The sequence below is a fragment of the Trichosurus vulpecula genome, chromosome 4 (assembly GCF_011100635.1).
Source record: "Trichosurus vulpecula isolate mTriVul1 chromosome 4, mTriVul1.pri, whole genome shotgun sequence".
Lineage (NCBI taxonomy): Eukaryota > Metazoa > Chordata > Mammalia > Diprotodontia > Phalangeridae > Trichosurus > Trichosurus vulpecula.
The window spans coordinates 408,802,133-408,822,215 of NC_050576.1; positions in this window are offsets into that span (position 1 = coordinate 408,802,133).

The window sequence follows — 20,083 nt, forward strand, 5'->3', positions numbered from 1 at the left end:
ATTTTATTTTATAGATAAAGAAACATGGAGAGGTCAAGTGACTTGCCCAAGGTCACATGGCTTGTTAAAAACATAGCAAGAACTAGAATTCGAGATTCCTGACTTCCGGTCTTGGCTTTATCCACTGTACCAACATGCTTCTAATTACTTTTTTTTTTTATTCTTTATCTAAAGCCTTTACTTGAAGGCATAACTGAGCTTCAAATGCCAGGAATGTAAACTATCAGGGTTTCTATTTCATTACTATTTTGTATTTGATCTGCGACAGTGACAGAAATGCTAAAGTGACAACAGGGGAATTCAGGGAATCAATGATTACAGCAAATCCTAAGATCATACTGACATAAGTATAACATTAAGCCTAGGACAAGAAGTGAAAAGGATTAGAAAGCAGTGTGCTATAGCAGAAAGATCACCAGACCAGTTAGGATTGAGTAGTCATGGATTCTATTTGCCACTGACTCTGTGACAGTGGGGAGTCACTGGTTTTCTGGCCTCCAACTTTCCTTATACAAAAATTAATGGCATCGGACCAGAGGATATTTAATCCTCCTCTGGCACTGAACTCTATGGTCTCTCAAAATAATGTTCGTGTAATAAGGCCACCCACATAAACTATCTATTTTCACATATACACATGCATGAATACATATAACTCAGGTGTCTCAAGAGTATAGCCAATAAAGCAACTACAATTCATTAATTAAACGTTTGCTTTCCTTTTCATTTTTTTCTAATTCCTTCCAATTTAGCATAGGACCTGTGTTCATGGTATTCTGGAATTGCAAATCAGAAGTAACCCAAACAAAGTCACAGCCATTCATCTACTTTATCCTTTTTATTCTTTGTATTTCTACTTCAAGGACAATAATTGCAAACACACGTACGCACCCCAATAAAAACAATATTGGCTTTCTCTGAAATCTTTTGACAATTATTATATTCAAAAGGCTTCAAAAATATTCTCTCAACAGGTTAAAAAAAGTAGTGTTCCATTTGCACTCTCCTACTATGCTCTCAGTATGCTGTCTGTCCCCTTCATAAACAATTCTTCTTAATTCCTTTAACCACCTGATGAGGAAGGCAAGCAATTCTGAATCTTTACCTGATACAGTATGTAGTATTCCACTGAATGATTCCTTAAATTAAGGTTTTATTTTCCAGTTCCCTTTTATTCTGATTCAAGCTCATTTTTTGAAAATACTCACCCCTGATTCCTTCCACTTTCTATGATATTTTGTGAGTTTCCATTGCACAATATACATCACATCAGAAGAGTTCATTGGCTCCCATTTCAATACGATAAAAGAATGACTGATACTGCTAGCCACTGGAGGCTGAAGACTCATTTGGGTGTCTGAGGACAGGGAAAAAAAAATACACATGACATTATATGGCTATCTAAAGTGATTAATCATAGAAAAGTTATGCTACCAAACTTGATTATACAAGAAGTTTTTAGTTAATTTTCCAATGTGCAATGGGCAATTTATGGGATATTCTGTAGTGTTATTATTGCTGTACTTTGGCCTTACATTGCCTAGACTTAAATGAACAAAAGTAACAATGAGGCATTACAGTAGGTATTTTTCTGGAAGAATCTTCTATCCACGTTATTTACAGGGCAACAGAATATGCTTTGTATAGAAAACATACAATGTTAAAAGCCAAAGAGCAAGATTTGGAAATGGCTTAAGTGGTACAGTCTAACTAAAGATTGACGCAAGTAATAAGATGAGTTAAAGGGCAGATGGAAGTAGCAAAAAGTATAATACATTTATTTAATGGAGTAATTCTCTCTAATATTACCAATGAAGAAAAGACTGTCCATCTTATGCTGTCATAAAACTAAATACACACATACGTGTGCTTAAACATATGCCTATATCTATGTTTATTATGTGTATACATAGATGTGTTTATGCATGTGTACATATAGACATGGGTATACATACATACACACCTAAATGTGTGTGTACATATGGGTGTGTGGATGTCTGTCTATGTCTATTGTGTGTGTATTCCTGGCACAGGAGAACCATCTCTTCTTATTTATATAGTTATCAACTCAGACCCACATTTTCTTATCAGTTCTCCAGAATTAAGAGTCTCTTATCAAATACAGGAAGCAGCCCATACATATACTTTATTTCTACTTTAAGCATACAATAAGCAAAAATAATGTCCCACAAATTTTTGAATATAATTATATTTATTTTGATGCCACATATCAAAACATACATCTATTTTCCCCAGACCTAAGCAGCTTCTGAATTTAGAATTTCCAAATTCTGAATTTCTGACGTTAGGCAATTTAATAATGAATACATTAATTCAACAGAGGTACTCACCAGTACAGAGACAACAAACCAAATGTACCCATCAGATTATGTAAAGAATTAAGGCAAGGCAAAGCCAAGATAGTGGACAGAAGCCAGGAAATTGATTGATCTCTCCCCAGTTTCCCTCAGAAACAACATTAAATCAAGCCTTTAAAAAGATTCTAGAGTGAGAGAACCTAAGAAAGATGGAGTAAAATAATTTTTCAACTTAAGATAATTTATAAGGACTTCAGGAAAAATCTGTCTCACTTGGGTAAAAAGGAAACGCAACCTAGTGCCACAGCACAGATCAGCAACCAAGGCCCCTCCATGCTGGCTCAGCAGGCCAGTGGCATAGCAGACCAGTTGTGAGATCTCTAGCTTTAGCATAGAAGGCAAATTAGCATCCCCAGAAACCAGGCAACAACAGGTGTGACTAGGCTGGACCACCCCTGGGCAGTGCAAACCACCAGCACCCGAGGCCCCAGCACATAAAGACAATGACCAGGCCCCTGGGCCCCAGCACAAGAAGCTCAGGACAGTAACTCTGTGATCCAGGAGCAGAGCTCAGTTATGAAAATCATAACATAAGCAAAAAAAAAAATGAACAAGAAACAAAAAGGTACCTTGACCATAGAAAGCTACCATGGTGAACGGAGATCAAAACAAACTCAGAAGAGGACAACATTGTCAGAATGCCAACATGTGAAACCTCAAAGTGGAATATCAATCACTCTCAACTCCAAAAAGCCTTTTTGGAAGAGCCCAAAAGGTATTTTAAAAGTCAAATAAGAGAGGTAGAAAAAAATGGGAAAAGAAATGAGAGGTATGCAAGAAGGAATCAACAGCTTGGAAAAGGAAGGACACAAATTGACTGAAGAAAATAATTCCTTAAAAAATATAACCGGATAAATGGGGAAAAAATCCACTGAAAAAACAACTGCTTGAAGATGGCGGCTAGAAAGGAGGGACTAGCGTGAGCTCCCCACTGAGTCCCTCTAAAAACCTATAAAAATGGCTCTGAACCAATTCTAGGACTGCAGAACCCACAAAATAGCAGAGAGAAGCAAGGCTCTAGCCCAGGACAGCCTGGATGGTCTCTGGGTGAGGTCTATCCTTCACAAGCGGAGCTGAGCAGAGCCCAGTGTGGGCAGCATGGACCAACCAGATCAGGAGCTGGGTGGAGCATGCCCTAGCACCCTGAATCAGTCAGCTGCAGCAGTTACAAGACTTCTCAACCCACAAACACCAAAGAAAACAGAGAAGGAGAGTGGGAAAAGCTACGGGAGTGGAAGGAGTTCACAGTTCGGCTACCGCCCTGGGGGCAGTGGAGGTGGGGCAGCTACAGAACTATAGCTGCAGTTGCTTCTGGCCCCAGGCCCACCTGGTGGGAGGAATTAAGTGATGGATCAGAGCAGGAGTGCAGAACCTGCTGAAGATCTAAGTCCAGTCCAGGTTGGGGGTTCTTGGGCAAGGAGGAGTGCTGGTGTGGCACAGCTGGCACATCCCCCCAAGCTTGGAACAAAGTTCTCTTAACTCTACAAGCAGTAAAGAAAAAGAACAAGAAAAAGAAATTGCAAGGGACTTACTAAAGTTGAACTGTTTTGTTTACATTCCTACATGAAAAGATGATGTGTATGATTCATGAGACCTCAGTATTAGGGTAGCTGAAGGGAATATGCATAGATATATATATATATATATATATATATATATATATATATATATATATATATGTTTATGTATATATATGTATATTGAGTATGTATGTATATATATGTATGTGTATATATATATACATATATATATATATATATATATATAGAGAGAGAGAGAGAGAGAGAGAGAGAGAGAGAGAGAGAGAGAGAGAGAGAGGAGGGGGGCACAGGGTGAGTTGAAGATGAAGCGAAGATATCTAAAAGAAATAAAATCAAATTAAGGGATGAGAGAGGAATATATTGAGAGAGGGAGATAGGGAGAGATAGAATGGGGTAAATTATCTCACATAAAAGTGGCAAGAAAAAGCTGTTCTGTAGGAAGAGAAGAGAACACAGGTGAGGGGGAATGAGTGAATCTTGCTCTCATCAGATTTGACCTGAGGAGGGAATACCACACACACTCAATTGGGTGTCTTACCCCACAGGAAAAAAGGAGGAAGAAGATAAAAACGGGGTGGGGTGATAGAAAGGAGGGCAGATGGGGGTGGAGGTAATCAAAAACAAACACTTTTGAAAGAGGACAGGGTCAAGGGAGAAAATTCAATAAAAGGGGATAGGTTAGGAAGGAGCAAAATATAGTTAGTCTTTCACAGCATGAGTATTGTGGAAGGGTTATACATAATGATACAAATGTGGCCTATGTTGAATTGCTCGACTTCTTAGGGAAGGTGGGTGGGAAGGGAAGAGGGGAGAGAATTTGAAACTCAAAGTTTTAAAAACAGATGTTGGAAAACAAAATAAAAGGTTTTTGCATGCAACTAGAAAATAAGATACACAGGCAATGGGGTGTACAAATTTATCTTGCCCTACAAGAAAGGAAGGGGATGTGAGGGGAGTGGGGTGACAGAAGGGAGGGCTGACTGGGGAACAGGGCAATGAGAATATACAACATCTTGGATTGGGGGGGAGGGTAGAAATGGGGAGAAAATTTGTAATTCAAACTCTTGTGAAAATCAATGCTGAAAACTAAATATATTAAATTTAAAAAAAGAAAAAAAAGGGAGGAACAAAAAAGAAAAAACAACTGCTTAAAAAGTAGAATTGAGGGAGGTGAAGCTCAGATGGTAGAGTAAAGGCAGGGACTCCCCTGACTTCTGCCCCAAACCCCTCCAAATACCTTTAACAATTACTCTAAACAAACTCTAGAGCAGCCAATTTTCCAGCCCAACATAACTTGGAAGGTCAGCAGGAAAGATCTGTCACACTAGGGTGAGAGAGGAGCCTGGGCCCCAGATAACCTGGAGTAGGCATCAGGGCAACTGAATCGTTGATAGTAGCGGTGGTTTCCAGACCTCTCAGCCCACAGACACCAAAGAGAACCTAGAAGGTGAGTAGGAAAGGTCTGTCACAGCTGGGTGAGAGTGGAGCATAGTCCAGTGTAGTCCTCAACAGCACTACCCCAGTCCTGGGAAACCAAGGACAGGCCTTGGGAAAGACTGAATGAGCAGCAGCAAAAGCAGTGACACCTGCTGCTTCCAGAGCTCTCAGCCTACAGGTGGTAAGGTGGTCAAACAGCTGGTCAGAAAAAGATTATGGGATCTCTTTGCTAGCATGGAGGCAGGACTCTGTTGCTTTACCCATACACAGATCTGAGTCACAGGCCTGGGTGTCAGTCACTGCATGAGGAGGAGCACTAGCAGACCAGAGACTGAAGCCACAGAGACTCTTCTCACTGTTCCAGGGCAGAAACGAGTGCTTGTGGTTGCTCATAAACTAGAGCACAGGCCAGGAAAGTGTAAACATCTCTCCTTAGATAATACGATCTTGGAAGAACTGAAAATTTACGTATCCATAGAAGTATCTCTGAAAACAACTGCACAAAACCTATGAAGATGGACCCTCCATCCTGGAAGCAGAGGCCTACTTGAGCAAAGAGTTAAAAGTTAAGTAATAGACTGGGGAAATGAGCAAACAAGGAGGGAAAAAAGAAACTTTGACTGTAGAAAGGTACTATGGTGACAAGGAAGTTTGAAACATGCTCTGAGAAGACAACAAAGTTGAAACTCCTACATCCAAAGCTTCCAAGAAAAATATGAATTGGTGTCAGGACATGGAAGATCTCAATAAAGATTTTGAAAATTAAGGAAAAGACATAGAGGAAAAATTGGGAAGAGAAATGAGAATGAAGAAAGAAAATCATGAAAAATGAGTCAACAGCTTGGTAAAGGAGACACAAAAACTACTGAAGAAAATAACAGCTTAAAAACCAGACTAGGACAATTGGTGAAAGATGTCCCAAAAAGCAGTGAGTAGAAAAATGCCTTAAAAGCAGAACTGGTCAAATGGAAAAAAAAAAAAAAAAGGTCCAAAAGCTCACTGAAGAAAATAATTCTTTAAAAATTAGAATGGAGGGGGCAGAGCCAAGATGGCGGCTGGTAAGCAGGGACTAGAGTGAGCTCCATACCGAGTCCCTCCAAAAACCTATAAAAAATGGCTCTGAACCAATTCTAGAATGGTAGAACCCACAGAACAGCAGAGGGAAGCAGGGCTCCAGCCCAGGACAGCCTGGATGGTCTCTGGTCTATTCCACACGGAGCTGGGAGCTGGGAGCTGGGAGCTGGGAGCTGGGAGCTGGGAACGGAGTGGAGCAGAGCACAGCCTGAGCGGCGTGGAACAACCAAACTTGGAGTCGGGCGGATGGGGTCCCTAGCGCCCTGAATATGTGAGCTGCGGCAGTTACCAGACACCTCGACCCACAAACACCAAAGACTGCGCAGAAGGTTAGTGGGAAAAGCTGTGGGAGTGGAAGGAGTTCGCGGTTCGGCTTCCAGCCCCGGGGGCAGCGGAGGTGGGGCAGCTATGGCTGTTGTTGCTTCTGGCTCCAGGCCGACCTGGTGGGAGGAATTAAGTGGTGGATCAGAGCAGGAGGGCACAGCCTGCTGAAGATCTAAGCCCAGCCCAGGCTGGGGGTTCTTCGGGAAGGAGGAGTGCAGGTCTGACAGAGCTGGCACCTCCCCCCCAAACGTGGAACATAGAACTCGTTAGTCTACAAGCAGTCATACCCCGCTGAAAAACTCAAGGGTCAGGTTAGATGGTTGGGAATATGGCCAGGCAGCGAAAACGCGCCCAGATTCAGTCTCAGACTTTGGATTCTTTCTTTGGTGACAAAGAAGACCAAAACATACAGCCTAAAGAAGACAACAAAGTCATAGAGCCTACAACAAAAGCCTCCAAGAAAAACATGAACTGGCCCCAGGCCATAGAAGAACTCAAAAAGCATTTGGAAAAGCAAGTTAGAGAAGTAGAGGAAAAATTGGGAAGAGAAATGAGAAGGACGTGAGAAAACCATGAAAAACAAGTCAATGACTTGCTAAAGGAGACCCAAAATATACTGAAAAATAAACTGAAGAAAACAACACCTTAAAAAACAGACTAACTCAAATGGCAAAAGAGCTCCAAAAAGCCAATGAGGAGAAGAATGCCTTGAAAGGCAGAATTAGCCAAATGGAAAAGGAGGTCCAAAAGACCACTGAAGAAAATCCTACTTTAAAAATTAGATTGGAGCAAGTGGAAGCTAGTGACTTTATGAGATATCAGAATATTATAAAACAGAACCAAAGGAATGAAAAAATGGAAGACAATGTGAAATATCTCATTGGAAAAACCACTGACCTGGAAAATAGATCCAGGAGAGATAATTTAAAAATTATTGGACTACCTGAAAGCCATGATCAAAAAAAGAGCTTAGATACCATCTTTCAAGAAATTATCAAGGAGAACTGCCCTGATATTCTAGAGCCACAGGGCAAAATAGAAATTGAAAGAATCCATCGATCGCCTCCTCAAATAGACCCCAGAAAGAAATCTCCTAGGAATATTGTCACCAAATTCCAGAGCTCCCAGATCAAGAGGAAAATACTGCAAACAGCCAGAAAGAAACAAGTGAGTATTGTGGAAACATAATCAGAATAACCCAAGATCTGGCAGCTTCTACATTAAGAGATCGAAGGGCTTGGAATGCGATATTCTGGAGGTCAATGGAGCTAGGATTAAAACCTAGAATCACTTACCCAGCAAAACTGAGTATCATGTTCCAAGGCAAAATATGGATTTTCAATAAAATAGAGGACTTTCAAGCTTTCTCAGTGAAAAGACCAGAACTGAATAGAAAATTTGACTTTCAAACACAAGAATCAAGAGAAGCATGAAAAGGTAATCAAGAAACGGAAATTGCAAGGGACTTACTAAAGTTGAACTGTTTTGTTTACATTCCTACATGGAAAGATGATGTGTAAGATTCATGAGACCTCAGTATTAGGGTAGTTGAAGGGAATATGTGTGTGTATGTATATATATATATATACATGTGTGTGTGTGTGTGTGTGTGTGTGTGTGTTTATGTATATATATAAGTGAATGTGTATGTATGTATATATCTATGTGTATATGTATGTAATGTATGTGTATATATATATGTGTTTATATGTGTATATGTATATATATCTGTGTGTGTGTGTGTATATATATATATATATATATGTAAAAGAGAGAGAGCAGACACAGGGTGAGTTGAAGATGAAGGGAAGATATCTAAAAGAAATAAAATGAAATTAAGGGATGAGAGAGCAACATACTGAGAGAGGGAGATAGGGAGAGATAGAATGGGGTGGATTATCTCGCATAAAGGTGGCAAGAGGAAGCAGTTCTGTGGGAGGAGGGGAGAGGGCAGGTGAGGGAGAAATGAGTGAACCTTGCTCTCATCAGATTTGGCCTGAGGGGGAATACCATACATACTCAGTTGGGTATCTTACCCCACAGGAAAGAATAGGGAGGAAGATAAAAAAAAAATAAAAGGGGGAAGGATGATGGAAGGGAGGGCAGATGGGGGTGGAGGTAATCAAAACAAACACATTGGAAAGGGGGCAGGGTCAAGGGAGAAAATTCAATAAAGCGTGATGGGTTGGGAAGGAGCAAAATGTAGTTAGCCTTTCACAACATGAGTATTGTGGAAGGCCTATACATAAAGATACATGTGTGGCCTAGGTTGAATTGCTCGACTTCTTAGGGAGGGTGGGTGGGAAGGGAAGAGGGGAGAGATTTTGGAATTCAAAGTTTTAAAATCAGATGTTCAAGAAAAAAAATGTTTTTGGCATGCAACTAAAAAATAAGATACACAGGCAATGGGGCGTAGAAATTTATCTTGCCCTACAAGAAAGGAAGGGAAAAGGGGATGAGAGGAGAAGCGGTTGATAGAGGGGAGGGCTGACTGGGGAACAGGGCAACCAGAATATATGCCATCTTGGAGTGGGGTGGGACGGTAGAAATGGGGAGAAAATTTGTAATTCAAACTGTTGTGAAAATCAATGCTAAAAACCAAATATGTTAAATAAATAAATTTAAATTAAAAAAAAAGATAAAAAAAGAATATCAATTTGGAAGCTTTAGGGTCCTCTTAGCCTATTAGAATGTGAGCTCCTTGAAAGAGAAAGGGAAGAAGCAGAATGGGATAAATTATCTCATATAAAAGAGGCAAGAAAAAGCTTTTACAGTGGAGAGGAAGAGGGGGGAGTGAGTGAACCATACTGTCATCAAAATTGGCTCAAAGGGGGAATAACATACATACTCAATTGGGTAGAGAAATCTATCTTACCTTTGGGAAAGTAGGAGGGGAAAGGGATAAGAGATAAGGGGGGATAGGGAGGGCAGATTGGGAGGAGGGGGTAGTCAGCAGCAAAACACTTTTGAGGAGGGATAGGGTGTAAGGAGAGAGAGAATAGAATAAATGGGAGAGGAGGGATAGGATGGAGGGAAATATACTTAGCAATAGTAACTGTGAAAAAAATTTTGAAGCAAGTTTTTTGGATGAAGGCCTCATTTCTCAAACTTACAGAGAACTGAGTCAAATTTATAAAAATAAGAGCCATTCCCCAACTGATAAATGATCAAAAAATATCATCAGTCTTCAGGTGACATATCTATAGCCATATTAAAAAATACTCTAATTCACTATTGATTGGAAAAATGCAAGTTGAAACAGTTCTGAGGTACTACTTCATAGCTACTAGATTGGCTAATAGGACAAAAAAGGTGAGATAAATATTGGAGGGAATGTGGGAAAAAATGAGACTTTAATGTACTATTGATGGAGTTGTGAACTGATTCAACCATTCTTTAGAGCAATTTGGAACTATGCCCAAAGGGCTATAAAACCATCCATTCCCTTGGATCTAGCAATACCACTACTAGGTCTGTATACCAAAAGAGATAAAAAAAGGAGAAGGACCTATATGCTGTACGCACAAAAATATTTATAGCAGCTCATTTCCAAGGGGCAAAGAATCAGAAATTAAGGGGATCCCCATCCATTGGGGAATGGCTGAACAAGTTGTGGTATGTGATTATGATGGAATGTTATTGTACTATAGGAAACGATGAGTGAGATGCTCTCAGAAAAACCTGGAAAGATTTGCAAGGGCTGATTTGAAATGAAATGTACTATGCACAAAGTAACAGCAATATTTTAAGATGATCAGCTGTGCATGACTTAGCTATTCTCAGCAATACAACAATCTAAAACAACTCTGAAGGACATGATGAAAAATGATGTCCATCCCCAGAGAAAGAATTGATGACATCTGAATACAGATTGAAGGATACTTTTTTTTAACTTTATTTTTTTTGTCTATGTTTTCTTTCACAACATGACTATCATGGACATGTTTTGCATGACTATACATGTATAACCTATATTGAACTGCTTGCGTTCTCAGTAACTCAAAACTCAAAGTTTTATAAATTAATATTAAAAATTGTTTTTACATGAAACTGGGGGAAAATAAATAAAATAGAAGTAAAAACAAAAAAAAATTAGAATGGAACAAATGGAAGCTAATGACTTTACGAGAAATCAAGAAACAAAACAAAACCAAAAAATGAAAAAAATAGAGAACAGTGTAAAATATCTCATTAGCAAAGCAACTGACCTGGAAAATAGATCCAGGAGAGATTTGTTTAAAATGATTGGACTACCCGAAAGCCATGATCAAAAAAAGAGCTTTAAACATCATCTTTCCAGATATTATCCAGGAGAACCACTCTGATATTCTAGAACTAGAGTAAAATAGAAATTGAAAGAATCCATTGATCATCTCGTTAAAGAGATCTCCAAATGAAAACCCCAAGAATATAATAGCTAAATTCCAGAGTTCCCAGGTCAAGGAGAAAATATTGCAAGCAGCCAGAAAGAAACAATTAGTGTCATGGAGTCACAGTCAGAATAAAACAAGATTTAGTAGCTTTTACACTAAAGGATTAGAGGGATTGGAATATGACATTCTGAAGGGCAATAGAGCTAGGATTAAAACCAAGAATCACCTACCCAGCAAAACTGAATATAATCCTTCAGGGGAAAAGGAGGACATTCAATGAAATGGAGAACTTTCAAGCATTCTTGATGAAAAGAACAGAGCTGAATAGAAAATTTGACTTTAAAACACAAGACTCAGGAGAAGCACAAAAAGGTAAATGGTAAAGGGAAATCATAAGGGACTTAATAAAGTTAAGATGATACTTGTAACTCATGAGCCCTTTCTTATTTTTAGGGTTGTTAGAGTATATATAGACAGAGGATATGGATATGAGTTGAATATGAATGATGACATCTAAAAACAAAATTAAGGGGTGAGTGAGGAATGTAGTGGGAGAAAGAGAAAGGGTGAGGGGGAATGAGGTAAATGATCTCACATAAAAGAATCAAGAAAAAGTTTTTTCAGGTGGAGGGGAAGAGGAGAGAGGCAATGAGAAAGGCATGAACCTTACTCTCATCTGAATTGGCTCAGATGGAATAATATAGACACTTAATTGGGTGTAGAAACCTATTTTACAGGAAAGTAGAAGAGAAAGGGGATAAGAGAAGGGTGTTGGTTGAAGGGAGGAAAGATTGGGAGAAGGGATAGTCCGAAGCAAAAATCTTCTGAGGAGGTGCAGAGTGAAAGGAAAAAGAGAATAGAATAAATAGGGATGGGAAGAATAGGATGGAGGGAAAAAATTGAAGCAAGTTTCTCTGATAAAGGTATCATTTCTCAGACATATAGAGAAATGAGTCAAATTTATTAAAATAAGAGCTATTCCCCAATTGATAAATTATCAAATCATATGACAGGTTTTCAGATGAAGTAATCAAAGCTATCTATAGACATTTGAAGAAATACTCTAATGCACTACTCATTAGACAAATGTAAATTAAAATACTTCTGATACCTATGAGATTGACTAACAGGGCAGAAAAATAAATGAAAAATGTTAGAGGGGATGTGGGAGAAAATGAGATATTAATGCACTGTTGGTGGAGTTGTGAACTGATTCAACCATTCTATAGAGCAATTTGGAACTATGCCCAAAAGCCATGGATACCCATTGACCTAGCAATACCACTATTAGTATGGTATCCCAAAAGAATAAAAAATGGAAAAGGACCTATATGTGCAGAAGTATTTATAGCAGCTCTTTTCCAGGGACAAAGAATTGGAAATTCAGGAGATGGCTATAAAGGGAAAAAAAAACTATGTCATTCAATAAGGTTAAACTCTTTACATCCTTACAGGGGAAGATGAGACTTGTAACTCTTCAGGCCTTTATTAGGCCAGTTAGAAGGGATATACATAGACAGAGGATGTGGATACAAGATGACTTTGATGTGATGATATAAAGATAAGTAAGGAGTTAAAATGGATTGTATTGGGAAAAGAGGATAAGAGAGCAAAATAGGGTAAACTACATCACATGAAGAAGACCGAAAGACCTATTACAGTAGAGGGAACGGAGGGGGATGGGTGATCATTATTTGAACCTTAATCTCATTGGATTTGGCTTAAAATGGGAAAAATATACAGTCAGTTGGGTACATAAGTCATTCTTACCCAATAGGGAAGTAGGAGGAGAAAGGGAAAAGAAAAGGGAAGGAAATTGATATAAGGGAGGGAAGACTGAGGGAAGCGGGAGGTGGTGGACAAAAGCAAAACATTGGTGAGGAAGGACTGGGTGAAAGGAGAGAGAAAAGTATAAATGTGGGGCAAGTACAATGGAGGGAGGTACACAGTTAGTAATCATAACCGTGGATATGAATGGAATGAACTCTTACATAAAATAGATGTGAATAGCAGAGTAGATTAGAAATCATAATTCTACAATATGTTGTTTATAAGAAACCCATCTGAAGCACAGAGATACACACAGAGTAAAGGTAAAAGTCTGGAGCAGAACATATTATGCTTCAGCTGAAGTTAAAAATAAAAGCCGGGATAACAATCCTGTTCTCAGACAAAGTGAAAGCAAAACTAGATCTAACTGAAAGGGATAAGGAAGGAAACTACATCCTTTTAAAAGGTACTGTAGACAATGAAGTAATATCAATACTAAACATTTATGCACCAAGTGGTATAGCATCCAAATTCCTCGAGAAGTTAAGTGAATTACAGGAAGAAATACACAGCAAAATTATACTAGTGGAGAACCTGAACAGCCCCCTCTGAGAACTAGATACATGTAACTAACAAGAAAGAAGTTAAAGAGGTGAACAGAATTTTAGAAAAGTTAATATGGTAGACTTTGGGAGAGAATTGAATGGGGGTAGAAAGGAATATACCTTCTGCTCAGCAGTAGCTAGCACCTTCACAAAAATTGAACATGTACTACAGCAGGCCTGCACAATTTGTGGCCTGAGAGCTGCTTACGGACTTCAGCCACTCGCAGGACACCAAAGAACTTCCTCTATATACAAAAGATTATTTCCTCTACGTTTTTCATAGGCTGCCTGGAATTCTTTGGCATGCCACAAGCAGCCTGAGGGCTGTAAGTGGTCTATGGGCCACAAGTTGTGCAGGCCTGTATTATGTCATAAAAGCCTCACAGTCCAATACACAAGGGCAGAAATAATAAATGCATCCTTTTCAGATTATCGTACAATAAAAATTACATGTGATAAAAGACAATGGAGAGATAGATTAAAAATTAATTAGAAACTAAAAAATCTAATCTTAAAGAATGAGTGGGTCAAACAAGAAATCATAAAAACAATCAATAATTTCATCAAAGAGAATGACAAAAATGAGACAACAAACCAGAACTTATGGGATGCAACCAAAGCAGCTCTTAGGGGAAATTTTATATCTCTAAATGCTTACATGAATAAAACAGAGAAAGAGGGAATCAATGATTTTCACATTCAACTAGAAAAACTAGAAAAAGAACAAATTAAACATCCCCAATTAAATATCAAATTAGAAATTTTGAAAATCAAAGGAAAGATTAATAAAATTGAAATTAAGAAAGCTATTTAACTGATTAATAAACCTAAGAGCTGGTTTTATGAAAAAAAAACAATAAAGTAGATAAAACTTTGGTCAATTTGATTTAAAAGAGAGAAAGAAGGAAACCAAATTACCTTTATCAAAATGAAAAGGGTCAATTCACCAAGAAAGAGAAGAAATTAAAACAATAATAGGACCTATTTTGCCCAACTATATATGGATAAATATTTACAAAATTATAAATTGATCAGATTAACCAAAGAGGAAACAAAGTACTTAACCCCATTTTAGAAGATGAAATTGAGCAAGCCATCAGTGAACTATCGAAGAAAAAAATCTCCATGGCCAGATGGATTTACAAGTGAATTCTACCAAACATTTAAAGAACAACTAATTCCAATACTATATAAACTATTTGGAAAAATAGGTGGAGTCCTATCAAATTCTTTTTATAACACAAATATGGTACTGATATGTAAATCAAGAAGAGTCAAAACAGAGAAAGAAAATTGTAGACTAATTTCCCTAATGAATATTGATGCAAACATTTTAAAATAAAATATTAGCAAGGAGTTTATGGCAATTTATAACCATTTTAATACAATATGATCCAGGTAGGATTTATACCAGGAATGCGGGGCTGGTTCAATATTAAGAAAAATATCAGCATAATTGACCATATCAACAACAAAACTAACAGATATCATATGATTGTCTCAATAGATGTAGAAAAAGCTTTTGACAAAATACAGCACCCATTCCTATTTAAAACACAAGACAGCATAGGAATAAATGGAATTTTCCTTAAAATGGTAAGTCATATCTATCTAAAGTCTTCAACAAGTATTATATATGATGGGGATAAGCAAGAAGTTTTCCCAGTAAGATCAGGGGTGAAACAAGGATTTCCATTATCACCACTATTATTCAATATTGAACTAAAAATGTTAGCTTGAACCATAAGAGAAGAAAAAGAAATTAAAGGAATTAGAATAGTCAATGAAGAAACAAACCTATCTCTCCAGATGATGTGATGCTATACTTAGAGAATCTTAGAGAATCAACTAAAAAAGTGTTTAGAATACTGAGCAACTTCAGCAAAGTTTCAGACTATAAAATAAACCCACATAATCATTGGCCTTTCTATATATTACTAAGAATTCTCAGTAGCAAGATATAGAAAGAGAAATTCCATTTAAAGCAACTATAGACAATATAAAATATTTGGGAGTCTACCAGCCAACACAAACCCAGGAACTATATGAACACAATTGCAATAGACTTTTCACAAAAATAGTCAGATCTAAGTAACTGGAAAAATATTAGTTGCTTATGGGTAGGCCAAGCTAATATAATAAAAATGACAATTCTACCTAAATTAATTTACTTATTCAGTGCCAAACCAATCACACTACCAAAAAATTTATAGAGCTAGAAAAAATAATAACAAAATTCATCTGGAAGAACAAAATATCCAGAATATCAAGGAAATTAATGAATAGAAATGCAAGGGAAGGTGGCCTACCCATACCATATATGTACCTGTATTATAAAGCAACAATAATCAAAACTACTCAGCACTGGCTAAGAAATAGAGTGGTGGGGGGCAGAGACAAGATGGTGTCTTGAAAACAGGGACTCACTGAAGCTCTCCCCCAAACTCCTCCAAAAACCTGTAAAAAATGACTCTAAACAAATTCTAGAGCTATAGAACCTATGAAATAACAGAGGGAAACAAGTCCCCAGCCCAAAACAGGCTGAGAAATCAAGAAATTATAAAACAGAACCAAAAGAATGACAAAATGGAAGACAATGTGAAATATCTCATTGGAAAAACCACTGAAGTGGAGAATAGATCCAGCAGAGAGAATTTAAAAATTATTGAACTACCTGAAAGCCATGATCAAAAAAAGAGCCTACACATCCTCTTTCAAGAAATTATCAAGGAAAACTTCCCTGGTATTCTAGACCCAGAGGGTAAAATAGAAATTGAAAGAATCCACCAATTGCTTCTTGAAAAAGATCCCAAAAAGTAAACTCCTAGAAATATTGTAGCCAAATTTCAGAGTTCCCAGGTCAAGGAGAAAATATTGCAAGCAGCCAATTCAAGTGTTGTGGAAAAAAACAATCAGGATAAGACAATATCTAGCAGCTTCTACCTTAAGAAATCAAAGGGCTGGGGGCGGAGCCAAGATGGCGACTCGTAAGCAGGGACTAGAGTGAGCTCCGTACGGAGTCCCTCCAAAAACCTATAAAAATGGCTCTGAACCAATTCTAGAATGGCAGAACTCACAGAACAGCAGAGGGAAGCAGGGCTCCAGCCCAGGACAGCCTGGATGGTCTCTGGGTGAGGTCTATCCCACACAGAGATGGGAGCTGGGAGCTGGGAGCTGGGAACGGAGTGGAGTAGAGCCCAGACTGAGCGGCATGGAACAGCCAAACTTGGAGTCGGGCGGATGGGGTCCCTAGCGCCCTGAATATGTGAGCTGCGGCAGTTACCAGACCTCTCAACCCACAAACACCAAAGACTTCGCAGAAGGTTAGTGGGAAAAGCTGTGGGAGTGGAAGGAGTTCGCGGTTCGGCTTCCAGCCCCGGGGGCAGCGGAGGTGGGGCAGCTATGGCTGTTGTTGCTTCTGGCTCCAGGCCGACCTGGTGGGAGGAATTAAGTGGTGGATCAGAGCAGGAGGGCACAGCCTGCTGAAGATCTAAGCCCAGCCCGGGCTGGGGGTTCTTCGGGAAGGAGTAGTGCGGGTCTGACAGAGCTGGCACCTCCCCCCCAAACGTGGAACATAGAACTTATTAGTCTACAAGCAGTCATACCCCACTGAAAAACTCAAGGGTCAAGTTAGTTGGTTGGGAATATGGCCAGGCAGCAAAAACGCGCCCAGATTCAGTCTCAGACTTTGGATTCTTTCTTTGGTGACAAAGAAGACCAAAACATACAGCCTAAAGAAGACAACAAAGTCATAGAGCCTACAACAAAAGCCTCCAAGAAAAACATGAACTGGCCCCAGGCCATAGAAGAACTCAAAAAGGATTTGGAAAAGCAAGTTAGAGAAGTAGAGGAAAAATTGGGAAGACAAATGAGAAGGATGCGAGAAAACCATGAAAAACAAGTCAATGACTTGCTAAAGGAGACCCAAAAAAATACTGAAAAATACACTGAAGAAAACAACACCTTAAAAAACAGACTAACTCAAATGGCAAAAGAGCTCCAAAAAGCCAGTGAGGAGAAGAATGCCTTGAAAGGCAGAATTAGCCAAATGGAAAAAAAAGACCACTGAAGAAAATACTACTTTAAAAATTAGATTGGAGCAAGTGGAAGCTAGTGACTTTATGAGAAATCAAGATATTATAAAACAGAACCAAAGGAATGAAAAAATGGAAGACAATGTGAAATATCTCCTTGGAAAAACCACTGACCTGGAAAATAGATCCAGGAGAGATAATTTAAAAATTATTGGACTACCTGAAAGCCATGATCAAAAAAAGAGCCTATGTTAGGGGCGCTCTGGACCTGGGCCTCCTGAAAGGGTAGTGAGACGCCAGGGAGTCTGGACCTGCTGACGCAGCAGTGCCTGTGTGGCTTCTGTTACGTCAGTACCGGGGCGGCTCCAACTGGAAGGGCTCCACCTTCGGGGAGGAACTGGGGAGGAGCTAACCCGAAACTCCCAATATAAGGAGCACCCCAGAGAGGGTCAGTGGGACTTTTGTGTAAGATTTCTGGTACGCCATTGCAATAAAACTGCTTGTCGCATTCCGGTAGCTGCCTGGTGATTCTCCTCTCGCGTCCCCCGGGAGGAGCCGGAGACGTCCGAAGATCCGTGGGCAGGGTGAGTGTGAGGCGGTAGTCGGGGAGAACGGGGTGCTATTGTGGGGCACACCCGTCCGGCCGCCGAGAAGCCTAGATATCATCTTTCAAGAAATTATCAAGGAGAACTGCCCTGATATTCTAGAGCCACAGGGCAAAATAGAAATTGAAAGAATCCATCGATCGCCTCCTCAAATAGATCCCAAAAAGAAATCTCCTAGGAATATTGTTGCCAAATTCCAGAGCTCCCAGGTCAAGGAGAAAATACTGCAAGCAGCCAGAAAGAAACAATTTGAGTATTGTGGAAACCTAATCAGAATAACCCAAGATCTGGCAGCTTCTACATTAAGAGATCGAAGGGCTTGGAATGCGATATTCCGGAGGTCAATGGAGCTAGGATTAAAACCTAGAATCAAAAAAAATAAAAAATAAAAAAAAAACAAAAAAAAACCTAGAATCACCTATCCAGCAAAACTGAGTATCATGTTCCAAGGCAAAATATGGATTTTCAATAAAATAGAGGACTTTCAAGCTTTCTCAGTGAAAAGACCAGAACTGAATAGAAAATTTGACTTTCAAACACAAGAATCAAGAGAAGCATGAAAAGGTAATCAAGAAACGGAAATTGCAAGGGACTTACTAAAGTTGAACTGTTTTGTTTACATTCCTACATGGAAAGATGATGTGTATGATTCATGAGACCTCAGTATTAGGGTAGTTGAAGGGAATATGCATATATATATATGTATATGTGAATGTGTATGTATGTATATATCTATGTGTATATGTATGTATGTGTATGTATGTGTATATATATATATATGTGTGTGTTTTTATATATATATGTAAAAGAGAGAGAGCAGACACAGGGTGAGTTGAAGATGAAGGGAGATACCTAAAAGAAATAAAATGAAATTAAGGGATGAGAGAGCAACATACTGAGAGAGGGAGATAGGGAGAGATAGTATGGGGTGGATTATCTCACATAAAGGTGGCAAGAGGAAGCAGTTCTGTGGGAGGAGGGGAGAGGGCAGGTGAGGGGGGAATGAGTGAACCTTGCTCTCATCATATTTGGCCTGAGGGGGAATACCATACATACTCAGTTGGGTATCTTACCCCACAGGAAAGAAGAGGGAGGAAGATAAAAAAAAATAAAAGGGGGGAGGAGGATGGAGGGGAGGGCGGATGGGGGTGGAGGTAATCAAAACAAACACTTTGGAAAGGGGACAGGGTCAAGGGAGAAAATTCAATAAAGCGGGATGGGTTGGGAAGGAGCAAAATGTAGTTAGCCTTTCACAACATGAGTATTGTGGAAGGGTTATACATAATGATACATGCGTGGCCTAGGTCGAATTGCTCGACTTCTTAGGGAGGGTGGGTGGGAAGGGAAGAGGGGAGAGAATTTGGAACTCAAAGTTTTAAAATCAGATGTTCAAAAAAAAAAGTTTTTGCATGCAACTAAAAAATAAGATACACAGGCAATGGGGCGTAGAAATTTATCTTGCCCTACAAGAAAGGAAGGGAAAAGGGGATGAGAGGGGAGGGGGGTGATAGAGGGAAGGGCTGACTGGGGAACAGGGCAACCAGAATATAAGCCATCTTGGAGTGGGGGGGAGGGTAGAAATGGGGAGAAAATTTGTAATTCAAACTGTTGTGAAAATCAATGCTGAAAACCAAATATGTTAAATAAATAAATTTAAATTAAGAAAAAAAAAGAATACAAAAAAAAAAGAAATCAAAGGGCTTAGAATATGATATTCTGGAGGTCAAAGGAGCTAGAATTAAAACCAAGCATCACCTACCCAGCAAAACTGAGTATAATACTCCAGGGCAAAATATGGATTTTCAATAAAATAGAGAACTTTCAAGCATTTTCGATGAAAAGACCAGAGCTGAATAGAAAATTTCACTTTCAAATACAAGAATCAAGAGAAGCATGAAAAGGTAAACAGGAAAGAGAAATCATAAGGGACTTACTAAAGTTG